General features: G+C 40.7%; 1 protein-coding gene across 8 annotated transcripts in view; it reads right to left on the bottom strand.

The window, feature by feature from the left end:
* C1QL2 (complement C1q like 2) overlaps positions 1–13605 on the bottom strand; it is a 38339-nt gene extending 24734 nt beyond the window's left edge. For all 8 annotated transcript variants that reach the window (XR_011967850.1, XM_072613310.1, XM_072613309.1 and 5 more), the window contains exon 1: positions 13455–13605. The gene's annotated coding sequence lies outside the window, so the exon portion shown is untranslated. The remainder of the gene's footprint in view (positions 1–13454) is intronic.
* Positions 13606–14641: the final 1036 nt, after the last annotated feature.

Raw genomic sequence — 14641 nt, forward strand, 5'->3', positions numbered from 1 at the left:
AATCATTACTGATTAGAGAAATACAAATTTAAAAACTCTTTAAGAGACATCTCACACCTCTCAAATTGGCTAACATGACAGAAAAGGAAAATGACAAATACTGGAGGGGATATGGAAAAATGGCTTACTACTGCTCTATGGGTGGAATTGTAAACTGATTCAACCATTCCAGAAAACAATTTGAAACTATGCCCAAAGGGCTATAAAACTGGGCATGCACTGGTAAATTTGTATCCCAATGAAATCAAAGAAAAGGGAAAAGGATCTGTTTGTACAAAAATATTTATAGTGACTCTTTTCTGATGGCAAAGAATTGGATATTGAGGGGATACCCATCAGTTAGGGAATGGCTGAATAAGTTATAGTATGTGATTGTGATGGAATATCATTGTGCTGTAAGAATGATAAGCAGGATGCTGTCATAAAAACCTGGGAAGACTTTGTATGAGCTGATGCAATTTGAAGTGAACATTATACACAATAATAGCAATACTGTAATAATTATCAACTGCGAAACTTAGCTGCTCTGATCGATACAATGATCCAAGAAAGTTCCAAAGGACTCATGATGAAAATTTCTATCCACCTCCAGGGAGAGAACTCTGAATACAGACTGAAGCATACTTTTAATTTTTTCTTTATTTTTATTGTTTTATTTGGTTTTTCTTTTGCATTGTGGCTAATATGGAAATATGGTTGACATGACCTTACATGTATAATTTAAATCAAAGTGCTTCCCTTCTCAGGGAGGGAAGACAGGGTATGAAAGGAGAAGGGAGAGAATTTGGAACTCAAAATATTTTTTTAAATGGGTGTTTTTAAAAAATCATATGTAATTAAGACATATTCAACAAAATAAATATAATTTTTAAAATAAAAAAAAAAAAGATGGTTCTCCCTTTGGTGACTTTAATCTCTTGCCTTTATTTCTAACTGGGTACATGAAACTATATGGTACAGTTGAAAGAGCTAGACTTGGAGTCCAAGGATCTGTGTTCAATGTTTTCTGCATCTTACTCCCTGTATGACCTTGATAAAGTCATTTCCCCATACTGGACTTTGATTTTCTCATCTGTAAAATGAGAAAGTTGGACTAGATTATAATCTAGGAGGAGCCTCCTAGCTCAAAATTCTATGGTTCTATTTTGGTGTATATCCCCTTCTCCACCACTGCTACCATCACTTTCCCTCCCCCATGCCTTTTCCTCTAAATTTCTTTCCCTTCCTCTCTTACTTCCTCTCACTACCACTACAATCCCCCCCAAAATGAAAGAGGGAAAAAATAACCCAGTTTTTTTTTTCCCTATAGCAGTCCCTGAATAAACATGCAGTTGCACATTTGAGAAGCTAAAAGGAAACCTTTTCTGATCCTTCATGATTCCAGAAATGCTTTTAGAGCAGGGTATTTGGCATTGGTGGTTTCATGGAGCAAATGTGTTAGAGATGGGCACAGGACACAGAATCATTCATGACCTATTCACTTGGAAGTCATCATTGGCAAGAAACACATGTCTTCAAAGGAGAGTCCCAGAAGGCTGATGGGCAATAAACTCCCACAGCTTCCTTCCCTCTTCCCCCTTGCTCTGGGTATGGGATGCACTGATTCAAAGCAAGAAGGGACCAAGGGGTCACAGCTTCTCCATGATGATAGTAGGGATTTGTGGAGTCTGATCCAAAGTGAAGAATTATATCAAAAATAGGATAAACTAAGTTTACAATTAAGTTCCTTTTCTAGAGCTGGGGTACTATGGATTCTCATAATAGACTGGACAGAGTTAACTTTAGCCCTAGCAGTAGTAGATGTTTATGCAATAAGAATAACCAGAAGATTGCCCTGTCCCTAAAAATGCTCTGGTTCTCAGCTAAAATTATTGAGGACAGCAAAGTGGTACAGTGGTTACAGGTGCTGGACTTGGAGTCAGAAAAATCTGAGTTTAAGTCCTGCCTTACACATTTACTTACAGGGTGATCATGGGCAAGTCACTTACCTTGTGTCAGACTTAGTTTCCTCATCTGCAAATGAAGATAATAATAATGGCACCTACGTCACAGTTTGTTACAAGGACCAAAAGAGGTAATATATATGAAGTGCTTTGCAAACAAAGTACCACACAAATATTAGTTATTACTGATTTTGTTACTTTTCCCAGAATCCTAGCAATTAGAGATTGCTCTAGGTTAATAAGCCCTTCTTTTAAAATGAAAATGTTCATGGGAAAATTAGAAATTGTCAGCCATTCATACTCTAGAATGAATTAGCCAGAGGAGTTCAGCTTCTTCCTGACAACTAGTTGAGATCAGATGGTTACTGGGAATGTTTAGGAAAAGGGGAGGTGAAGGGAAAAGGTACTTTTGGAGCATAGGGCTAGCTTGGATGAGTTTTCGAAGGTAGGGGCAGTGGAGAGACTTTCACAAGTAATGGTGGAAAAGGCACACTGACTACCCCACCCTGCCCCAAAATAAAATTGGTTCACTCACCTATAACACTGACTCTTCGGATAGCCATGACTCACGGAAAGGTGTTCACACTCTTCCCAGAAATCAGGAAATCTCTCCCTGCTGTACCCAGACGATAAGGGGCAAGTGCAACAAAGGATAAAAAGGGAACTTGATGGAGGGAATTAGAGGAAAGGAGTAATCAGACTGGGATTGGGGTAACTAGGAAAGGCTTCTTAAATAAGATGAGTTTGGAGCTGGATTTTAGAAGGGGGAATATGGATAAGTAAATAGGAGAGTAGTTTAGGTGCAAGGGATTATATGAAACTGCTTGAGAAGAGGGCCTATTTCATCTACTGCCTCCTTTATCCTTCCCCACCTTCACTCTACATAGATATATACACACATATATGTACATACATTCATGCTTACATATGTGTGTACATATATCTCCTATCTCCTGCCTCAGGAAAGAAAGAATAATCATCTCAAGGTCACAGAGAATCCATTCTCCTTCAATGGGTAGAGGTACAGAATGACTTAATATGTAATCCCTTAGGATTCTCAGGCAGTAAATGTCTATAAGAACAGGACAAATCAGCAATGTACCTCATTATTATTGAAATAATAATAATCCACATTTATATAAGCAACTTAATATTTACAAACTCTTTTCCTTCACAACTCTATGAGGCTTACAATACAGACATTATTGCCACTTTTGCAGATGAGGAAACTCAAAGACAGAGAAGTATAAATCCCTGGCCCTAAGTCACAGAGCTGGTATGTACTGAAGCTGGGATATGAGAACCCATTGTACATCCAATGATTTCTACTATACCATTCAGCCTCTCTTTAATTCTTTCAACAAACGTTGACTTCATACTTATTAAATACTAGGAGCTGGGGACACAAAAAATAAAAACAAAACAATTCATTCCCTCAAGGAGCTTATATTCTATGGAGGGAATCCACATAAGTAAATGAGAGAAAGCCTGAGAAGACTGAGGGCAAGTTGAGATAACATAAAAGGTGCCTCCTAAGCTCTACCTGGGAGGAAAATAAGGATTCCAAGGATAAGGAGGGAATGCATTCCAGGAAGGGAGGAGAGCCTGTATAAATGCATTGAGGTCAAAAGTGACCTGTTGAATTTACAAAACAGCTAGTAGGTATTTATCTGGAAATAGTATGTGAAGGGGAGTAATATGAAATAAGTCCACAAATGGAGTTTTCCAAGGACCTTAAATGCCAAATTGAGATTTCTACATTTTATCCTAAAACCATTAGGGAGCCACTACAGGTTTTTGAACAGTGGTCTGACATGATCAGACCTGTGCCTCAGAAAGATTATTTCTGAAGCCTTGTAGAGGAGGATTAGAGAAAGGAGACATACTAAAAGCAGGGAGACCAATTAGGAGGCTTCTGCCATAGTCCAGGCAAAAGGTGAGATGTAATTAGCATCTGAACAAGGCTAGTAGCTGTATGAGTGAAAAACAAGGAAGAAAACACCAGAGATGTTGTGAAGAGTGAATCAGCAAGATTTGACACTCGCTGAAGACAGAGGATGAGATAGGGGAAAGAGTCAAAGATGATTCTCAGGTTTTAAATCTGAGGGACCAGAAGGATGATGCTGCCCTATGTGGAAACGAAGACATTTAGAGAGGGATAGTCTTCAGGGGAAGATGGTGAGTTCCAATTTGGACATGATGAGTTTCAGATGATGAGGAGACATCCAGGTGAAGATAATAATATTTTTATACTTTTTTTTATGTTTTTTTTTTTTGAGGCAATCAGGGTTAAGTGATTTGTCCAGGGTCACACAGCTAGTAAGCGTCTGAGATTACATTTGAACTCAGATCCTCCCAACACCAGGTCCAGTGCTTTGCCCACTAAGCCACCTAGCTGCCCCTCTACAGAGCTTTATGGTTTACATAGCACTTCCTATATACTATTTCATTTGAGCTTCATGAGAATGAATATTTTGAGGGAAGAAAAAGATAGACCAGGACAGAGCTCAGTTGAGAGACAACCATGCTTGCAAAATAAGGTATGGAGACTTCAAGAGGACAGCCAGGTAGGAGAGGAATCAGGAAAGGGAAGCATCACAAAACCCAAGGAAGGAGACTTCAAGACAAGAAAGTAACCAACAGTGTCAAAAGCTTCAAAGACATTGGATGTTATCAGGTTTTTAGCAGTTAGGAGAGGTCAGTGGTAATCTTAAAGAGAGCAGTTTCAGTAAAGTGATGTTGTCAGAAGCCAGAGTTGGATCAAGAGGTGAGTAGGAGATAAGGAAGCAGAGGCAATCAGTGTAAATGACTTTTCCTAGGAGTTTGCCTGTGAAAGGAAAAAGAGCAGGTGATGATACCATAAAGACATGGAAAAGTCAAAAATAGATTTTTTTTCTCACCAGTGGATATGTGAAACTTGAATGTGCTTTTTAGGCAGAAGAGAAAGAACCAATAAATAAGAAGAGATGAAAAATTGGTGCAGGAGAGTGGAAGTGATGAAAGGTACAAATACCAGTAGGAGGCAAGAGGGGACAGTATCCTGTATACATGTGGAAGGGTTGACCTTGGTACAGAGACAGGCCTCAGAAACTGAAACAAAGAAAGAAAGAATGTAGAATGTTGTTGTTTAGGAAGTTTGAGAAAAAGAAAAGGGAGAAGATAGCTCACTATAAATGTCCTTTATTTTCTCAATAGATTCTCCACAGAAAGTTATAGAGAAGGAGTAGCATAAGTGACTTGAAAAGAAAAGGGGAAGTTTTGGAACAACCACTGTGAAAAATACAATAGTCAATCAGAAAAGAATAAAAGGATCATGGTACAGCAGTGAGGACCTAGTTGAGATTGGATAACATAAAGTTGTAGTGGATCTAGTGGGTTCAATTGTTTCCCTTTCACCAGCATTGTTCAGTCACATAAGAATACCTAGGACTAGAAGAGGTAGATGGCAGAGGCAATGGAGTTTGGTTGAGGGGAGGAGGAGGTTGGCAAGGCATAAGAAACTAGGACAAAGGGCAAGGAATTCAAGGCATTTAATAGTCAAATCTAGGATAGAGACTGCAAAGGAAGAGAAGTGAAGCCAAAGCAGAAGTTTCAGAGTAGAAGAATAAGGAGATGACTGGAGGTGGTATTTAAGAGAAGTGAGGCCCAGTGACACATGGAAATGTAAAAGGTTATGATCAGAGAATTGAAGAGTTCATGATCATGGAGACAACGCAGTTTTGAGTGATGATGATCACTCAGGTGAGACCATCATTACGGGGAGCTAAGGCAGAGTGAGAAGAATTGAGAAGATTGTCACATGAACCAGATGAGTATTTTTAGGGAACAAATTTGAGCACTACTTGCCACACAGGAAAACTGAAGCAAGAGACTGAGTTGTAAGCTGTCTCTTCTCTTTAAAAGTTCACTGAATCATTAGTTCCTCTGACTTAAGCTACCAATGAGGGGCTGAATCAGTACAAGTGGTCAGCCAGAATGAAGAAGGACACCTCTGCTCATGTTCTGTGGGATGTCCCTTGTTACATGTTGAGTTTCCCAAATATGAGAATAGGGATTGAGTTCCAGAGGAAAACTGTGAACCAAGTACTTAACTCCTTGGAAAAAGAGTACTTAGAAGCTGGTTGATGACCACCAAAGGAACTGGACAGGATGCTATAAAGAAATTAATGAAGTTCAAAGGAAATGTCATAAAGTTCAAATGGTAGCAGAGGAAGGAACTAGAAGTAGCAATTTAGAGGAAGGAGTGTGCCTACATATTTTTCTGGCCCAGGATCTACAGGGAAAAAGAGGAAGGACAGGGTATCATGAGTTTAAGAAGATAGAAAGAGTATGAGTGGATGAGGTCTGGGATAGAAGGCAGTTTGCTATCCATACCACAGAATGGGTTCCAAAGAATACAAAGCAAGATTAAGGAGAAGGGGGAAGGACCTGGGTAAAGTACAGCCGAGCTAAATGGGAATGAGCACATGGGGAGAGATAGAGGTTTAGACCTTGGCAGGCAGCACAGCCCTGAATCACAGGGATTAGGGGAAGAGGTAGGAAATTTGCTATCCATGGGATAGGAAAAATGCGGGTTGAATTCCAGGGTCCTGTTCATTTCTCTCTAAATTCCAGAAAGGAAGAAGCCAAACTGGTAAGAATATTGAACTGGTTATCTGGGTCAGTACCAGAGGATCAGATCCTTACTGACCTGCCTGAATTCACTATTGACATTCATTCCTTTGTCTCAGTGAAAGATTGACAGGGAATGAGGTGAGCGGGAAAACAACATATATCCAGAAGATATTCTATCTGGTGTATGCTTTCATTCCTGGCTGGGTTTAGTGTCTGAGACCTCGGTCTTCAATAAAGTCTTGGTGGCAAAGGGCCTGGTGAATAGGGTTATTGCACACCACTGATATTATTTTCTCATATGGTGGAGAAGAACAGAGAACAGTAGGGGATGCCCTCCTACATGGCAATAGGTAACAGTTTGAGAAAGTCTCCATATCTAGAGAAGGCACAGGGCTAGATCACACCCCCTCCCTGTTGTCTGAGGGTAGCCTCAGGAAGACTTCACAGAGTGCTTATAAAGGAGCACTGGGAAGCACACTTGAATGGAAGAGCTTACTCAGTAATATTGAACAAACTAGGCCTCTCTGTCTATTGGTTTATCAATATCCTTAAGCTATTTGTATCAGTGAACAGTCTAAATTTTATACAAGTCAATTAACAAAAAAAATATGTTGCAACAGTCTAAGTTAGTTTTGGGTATATGATATAGTGACAAAGTCCATCCATAACTATCATTGTTTCTGAGTTTTTCTAGGATCTATTTCATCTACTCACCCAGAGGCCATAATATTCTTAAACCTAGAGACTTAGCATCCCCAGGTAACAGGAAGAAAGGAGCGTGGTGTAGTAGATAGAATGCTGCATCTGGAGGTGGGGAACTGGGAATTTGACTCTCCCATCAGAAATTTACTAGAAACTGACTCTGGTTAAGTCATATAACATCTCTGGGCCTCAGTTTCCTCATCTATAAAGTGAGGGTTAGACCCAATGACTTCTAAGATTCCTTCCAGTTCTAAATATGTTCCTGTAAGAATATATTCTAGACCCAGTGTCCTATAAAATTCATGAATCTGTCCTTTCTCCTTTGAGCCAAAAATTAGGAATGATCTCATTTGGAAAAATCTGGAAGATGAGGAAATAAGGGAAGAACAAAGGAGTTTGAGGTAAATTAAATACTTAGCATTACAGAAGTTAGAAGGAACCTCAGAGACCACCTAGTCCAACTCATAAAATCCAAGGAGGTTAATGACTGGCCCAAGATCATAGAGTTACCTTTGTGTAGTAAGGAAAACTCAGAGACAAAACAATTGACGGTCTATCTCAAAAGTAGCAGAGCAAAAATGAGAATCTGACTTCAGATTCAGGGTTAGGTTTTGTTTTTTGTTTTATTTTGGGGTTTTTTCCTACCATGGCAAATGGCTGTTGCCAACATAATCGGTTCAATTGACTTTGCATATTCATGCATTAGGCCCTGGATTTTAGATAGAACAGAGGGCCACTTTTATATGGTATGTGATTGAAGGGCATCAGAGACTACCCTAAATCATCTCCCTCCTGCCCTTGGAGACATAAAAGGACCACCTACCCTGGACACTCCATTGTCAGAGATTCTTCCTTTCAGTTTAAGCATTGCCCTCTCCATGGAAACTTCCTTCTAGGAAACTAATTCTTGAAAATACCTACTTGAGAGAATAATATGTTTAGTTCTCAGAATGTGAAGAGAAATGGGGAGAGAGAAAAAAAGGGAAGAAGGAAAGTACCCAAGACAAACCACAGCCTACATAAATGTTCTCAGAATTATCCCCAGGTGAACCAGGGGTTGTTTTGATTTTAAGTCATAGGCTTAAAGGTAGAAGGAAACTCAGAAGTCATCTCATTCAATCTTCTCATTTTATAGATGAAGAAAGTGAGGCCCACGAATGTTAAAGGACTTGCCAAGGTCCCCCAGGTAGTAAAGAATCAGAGAGGCAGGATTTGAACCCAGGTCCTCTGACTCCAGAGCCCATGATCCTTCTACCCTGCTAGATATTGCCAGCTCTTTTGTATGTATGCAGACCGAGTTGGATACCTCACCAGGGTTAAGACAGTGAAACACATGATGCAGAAGTGGGAAAGAGTGAAGATCCTGCCCACTTCCCCTACTCTCCCACTGCTCTCTCTCCCCTTCTCTTCCCCCAGCCTTCCATGCTGCTCTCTGAGACTTTGACTGCCATGTCTCTTTTGGTCATTGCCATGTCTCCTTCAGCTGGTAGTCAGTTCCCTGTTCCTCTGTATGTATTAACTGCAACTCTCCAGGGCTGAGAGACACAGCCTGGGTTGACATAAACATAGAGAGGGCCTCCCAGGAACATGCAGAAGGCCATGGCCTCTGTCCCAGAAAAGATGGAATGGCACACGTTCTTGTAACGTGTGAAGAATGAGAAAAGGGACCAGGAGGCTTTGGCATTAGTGGCAGAGTTGCTGCTTCTATCACTAGAAGATCCTGCCTCTGTACATTTCCTGAGGGAGAAGGGGCTGTCATTGGGTTGTTAACCCTAACATACATGATCGGCTAGTTCCTTGACAACCTGGGCGTTGGGCACATCTATTTTTTTTTTCATTTTGTTTCTTAATTCTGAACTTAAACACTCCTCCAAAAATTAGTATTTCTGTATGAAAAGCAAAATACAAAAATACTTATTGTGTATACAGTTATGAATCTCCACTTGGTTTTCAGTTGGGTAGATTTAGAAACTATCTTGGAGCTGTCCTGACATGCTAGTTCTCTTCCCTCACCTTTGTCATTCTGTGGTTCAGGAGTGTAGAGAGTGAAAATATTGACTGCTGGGAGTGAGAAGGCTAAGGGTAGTTAGTATGAGCATTCCTATGTCTTCACTGTGGGTGAGCCTGTGTATGTATGTGGGAGTGGTGTGTGCGGAGCAGGGCTGGATTATGTTTACTTTTGCAGGCCTATATATTTGTTGGGGAAAGTAAGGGAGATCATTGGTAGAGCATTTCTTTACTCTACTTAGCTAATCAATTCATTGTATCCATTCAACTAATTTGGTAAATGAACTCATTCCAAGGGGAGAGATTTACAAGGTAATATGAATATTTTAACCAAGACCTTTTGGAGAAAGCATCCCCTCTTTGTTTCCCAACAGAGAAGGAAGGCATTTCAATAGAAAGCACCATAGTTGGCCACTGGAGGAGATGTTGGGCCTTTCCAGTAACAGGGAACTTTATTCACCTAACTCTTCCCTCTTCTTAAAATGCATAAGCAGTAAGCAAGGGCAGCTAAGTGGTGCAGTGGATGGAGCACCAGTACAGGAGTCAGGAAGACCTGAGTTCAAATCTCACTTCAGACACTTAATACTCACTAGCTGTGTGACCTTGGGCAAGTCACTTAACCCCAATTGCCTCATCCTGGGTCATCTCCAGTCACCCTGATGAATATCTGGTCACTGGATTCAGATGGCTCTGGAGGAGAAGTGAGGCTGGTGACCTGCACAGCCCTCCCTCACTCAAAACAAAGTCTAGTGCAAGTCATGTCATCATTTCTCTGATGGCATGGTCTTCTTCGGCAATGAAGGACAAACACACATAAGCAGTAAGCATGTATGCACAAAGATGCATGTGTACAAAAGGGAAAGTTTACCATTTGAACAAATGTTACCCTCTGTATGCTTCTTAAATAGCATTTGACAGTCATTGACCTGGCTTCCAGAGGCTTAGGTGGGGAGGCTGTCCCCGGATTCCCTTTAGAAAGGAGACCGGCAGATAAACAAATACCTCCTGAGTCCAGGAGAGTTTTCCCAGCTCACCCAAAAGAAAACCCATAGAAGTATACCTAGGTACTTGCATAGGAAAACCATGAGAGGCAGGAGCATGTGGCAAAGAGGAAACAATACCTTTCTAACTTAATTCCTACAGATATAATAGTGGCCACAGCACAAATGGCCCTTACCGTTAATGGATGCTTCCAGCACTAGGTGATTTGTCCACAGGTCTTGGCATGCCTAGCACATAGGTGATATCAGCCAAGGTGAGCAGACTCAGAATGTGGTTTTTCAAGAGAAGAACATGAAGCAGAAAAATTAGAGCTAGGGAGAAGTGAGAGGAAAAAATGGTCTTGAAAGCAATGGCAATGCTAGACCTTATTCCATTCCTACCACTTTTAATAATAACTCTCCTTGGCCACATCAGTGTCAAGCTCCAACTGTTCTGGAGGCCAGAGCTATGAACATGAATTTTGCCCAGAAGGCTAGTGTTGAACTTTTGGGGCATTCCTATGGAGACTCTCTGCAGATTTCCAGACTTCACGCACTTCTTTGTAGGGCCCGGAGGTTTCACTAGTGCCGAGTGACACCACTTGTCCCAGGCACTGAAATATTAGCCTTTGTTCACCAGAGATGTGGTTACACCCCTGCTGGTCCCTTGTTTGGGATTTGGAATCAATGGATAGCTCAAGGAAGTGGAGACCTTGGGACTATAAGTGTAGTGTGAAAAATGAGGGATAAGAAAGTATGTCAGAAGTTTTATTCTTTGTTATTTACCTTGATTTTCTGTTATAAAAATTTTTCTATTATTTATTTTAAGTAAATTGCTATTTAAATAGTATATAATTGCCAAATTATTGTAATAATTATTATTACACTGTAATATGTGAATAATTTCTGGTTAATCATGGGAAAAAATTCAGAGGGAAACTAAATTGAGAGGATATGAAAATAAACCAGGTGTTAAGAATCTTAGAGTAGCTTCAGGAAGCTACAGAAGCATACAAAGTTGGAACTGACAAGGGTGGGGAACCTGCAGCCTCCAGCAATATATAGTTGTCCTCTAGGTCCTCAAGTGTGGCCCTGTGACTAAATCCAAACTTCACAGAACAAATCCCAAAGGGATATTGGATTCAACCCCTCCTTTTACAAAGCAACCACTAGGAGGTGATGGTGGCTGCTCCCGTGGACCTTTCTAAACATCCAGGCTTGTCTGCTGGGCCATTCTCACTCTTGCCCATGCTCCACCATACCAGACTGAAATGCTGAGGTCTGGTTAGCTTGACATCCAGGGGATGTAGATTACTGTGAAGTTACCTAACAAGAAACAGCTTTTCTTGAGTGCCAGCCTCTAGCAAACCCAACCTCTTCTATGAATTTGCTATATTTCACTGAGCCCTAATCATATGACCTTGGCATGAGTCAAGGTAGGAGAGTTCTCCCCCCTTCCCTGAAATAGACAGGATATTCTCAGCTGCATATGTTTGCTTTATTCTTGGCATAGAATCAGTGAAAGCAATAAGCAATCCATCAACAAGTGTTTATTAATTGCCTATAAAGGATTCAAAAACAAAAATGAAATGTAAGAGATGTACCTATATATAAGACTGTCCAAAAGCATAAACAAGAATGGTATGGATAGCTATGATCTAAGGCAAGAGGGTCTCAACTTTTTTATTCGTCATAGTTACCTTCTGGTAGCCTATGAACCTTTTCTCTGAAGCTTTACAAAGAAATTCAAATAGATTGAAATATAATTATCAATTGTTTTTATTTTTTTCTTAGACAATCAAGGTTAAATGACTTGCCCACAGCCACATAGATAGTAAGTGAGAAGTATCTGGGGTCATATTTGAACTCAGGTCTTCCTGACTCCAGGGCTGATGCTCTAGCCACTGTGCCACCTAGCTGCCCCTTAAAAAAAAAAAAAGTTCACAGACTTTAAGTTAGGAGCCCTCTGATCTAAGGTCTCCCTTGCCTCTCTGAAAATAGGAGAGCCAAAGGACATCTTTGCATGACCAGCCTACAAGATGAAATCAGGGAAAGGGGAGTTTCAGGACATCCAAGGCTTAGAAATCTCTTCTCAGTCCCAAAAGGGCTATCAATCTAGAAATATTTCCATCTGCCAACCTTGAAATAGAGCTAGAGGCACAACAGAGTCAGTACAAAAGCCACTTCCCTGATCACTCTTAAGGAGGAAGGTAGTACATTCTCAAATGACTCTTCACCAAATGGTAGTTACACAAAAGATCATCACAAATAACAAACAGTGAGCAAACAAAAATTAAAGAAATTCCACAGATTGGGATAAACCAAAGAACATACCAGCGAATGAGCTTTAAGAATATGCTGATGAAATTCTTCTATGCCAATAGGACTAATGTGAAAATGTGTTTAATAGGAATGTATATGTAGAGCCTACATCAGATTACATGCTGTCTTGGGTGGGGGGAGGGAAGAAGAGGGAGAAAATTTTAAACTTATGGAAATGAATGTTGAAAACAAAAAATAAATAAATTGAAAAAGAAAAGAATATGCCAGTGAATGAGATAAGATCTCAGCAAAACCAAGAAGAAAGGGAAAAGGACCAGGGAAGGTTCAATTCTCAGCAATCTCAAATCTCAAGCAAATCCTGGGATGTGAGGGGAATGACTTCCTATGCACATTGTTCGTGCTGAAGTCTTCCTCTCTCTCTCCCCTACCTCCCCAAACCTCCATAAGTGTCTGGAACCAGACACTTAGTAAGTCACTTACATAGGCATGCATTGTCATACTCCAGATTTTCTCTGCCCATTAGGAGTTGCAAGTATCTCTGCCTACCCAGCAAACTGCACTGAGCATTACTTACCCCTACCCTGTCGAGGTGAGTGCCAAGTTACAGAAACAACATATAACAAAAGATCTGCTGCACTATTCTGACCTCCCACCTTTTGCAACCACTTTCCAGACCCAGGGAGTTCCCTGATGGTATGTGAGTTGTTCAGAACATGAGAGTTTGGAAAAACACAGTTCATTATGTTAAGTGCCCAAAGTTACTTCAGATGTGACCAGGCAGAGGAGTATAAATAGCACAGAAAGTGACTCACAAACAGTAAGTAGGGTCAATCTTTAGAAAAGACTCAGGAACATAGGACCTGAGATCTGAAGGACTTAAGAGACAGAGGTTCCCACAGAGGACTTTCACGGAGACAGAACTTACCCTGGTATGTCCTTTTCCTGTTCTCAATTGTCCTGTCCCTGGCAGAGACCCCTCATAGCTTCTCAGCACTGACAGCTTGTCAGACAGGATGAGTGAGCCCAATGACTAGCCCAGATAAGTAGGAACCTGCTGATACTACACTGCCCTGGCACCAGCGTCTCTGGCCTTGGTACAGGTCACATCACTTCCTTTTATATATCTTCTCTTGCTGCCTCACCATGCCAAAATCCTACTGCATCACGCAGCAGAGGAGGGGCAGACAGGAAGAGAGGTGTTAAAATTCAAAAGAAATATATTCAGAATTGAATTAGCCTGGCATTCAAGGCCTCCATCTCGTGTTTTCACCATACCCAATCAGCCAAAGAATCATAGATGTGAGAGATGAAAGGAATCTTAAAGAGATCTTCTTTCTCAATTGATCCAGTCCCTACCCATTAGCTGAATAAGGTATAATCATCTCCCTCTTATAGATGAAGCCCTCGAGTGCTGAACAAGGCTAGTTGCTGCTCTCAAGAGATGTTTACAGAATAATACTCACAGCACAAGTAGAGAACAGTACGAGACAGAAAGTAATCAAATGTCCTAATAAGTAAATATCACAAATGTTTTCGGAGTTAAGAGCATGAAGTGAACCAGTATAGGTGGTAATAGAGAAGGAAGTCTTCATAGAGGTCAAATGAGATACGATAAGTGCTTTGAAAACTTTAAAGTATTGTATAAAGGCAAGCCATACTTAATATGATCATCTCCATTTGACATTATAATCAGCTTGTTCTTTGCTGCTTCTATGACTTAACATGTGTGATCTCCCACATGCCTTCCATAGAGGCAGCTGGTGGCACAGAAGACAGAGCGCTCAGCCCAGAGGCAGGGAGATCTGAGTTCAAATCTGGCTTCAAGACATTTACTGGCTGTGTGATCCTGGGAAAGTCACTTAACCTCTCTCTGCCTTGGTTTCCCTAACTATAAAATGGCTATAATGATAGCTATTTACCTTCCAAGGTTGTTGTGAAGATTAAGTGGGATAGTATTCATAAGGTACTTCGCAAACGATGTATACATATTCATTCTCTTCTCTCCCTCCATACCTAGAAATACAGTCTCTTGATTCCTTCACCTACTGATATCCTTCTTTTCCTTCAAGGCCCAGCTCAGGTATGAAGCCTTCCCCAAAGTTCTCCACTTAC

Source organism: Notamacropus eugenii, chromosome 5, assembly GCF_028372415.1.
Source record: "Notamacropus eugenii isolate mMacEug1 chromosome 5, mMacEug1.pri_v2, whole genome shotgun sequence".
In the NCBI taxonomy this organism is placed as follows: domain Eukaryota; kingdom Metazoa; phylum Chordata; class Mammalia; order Diprotodontia; family Macropodidae; genus Notamacropus; species Notamacropus eugenii.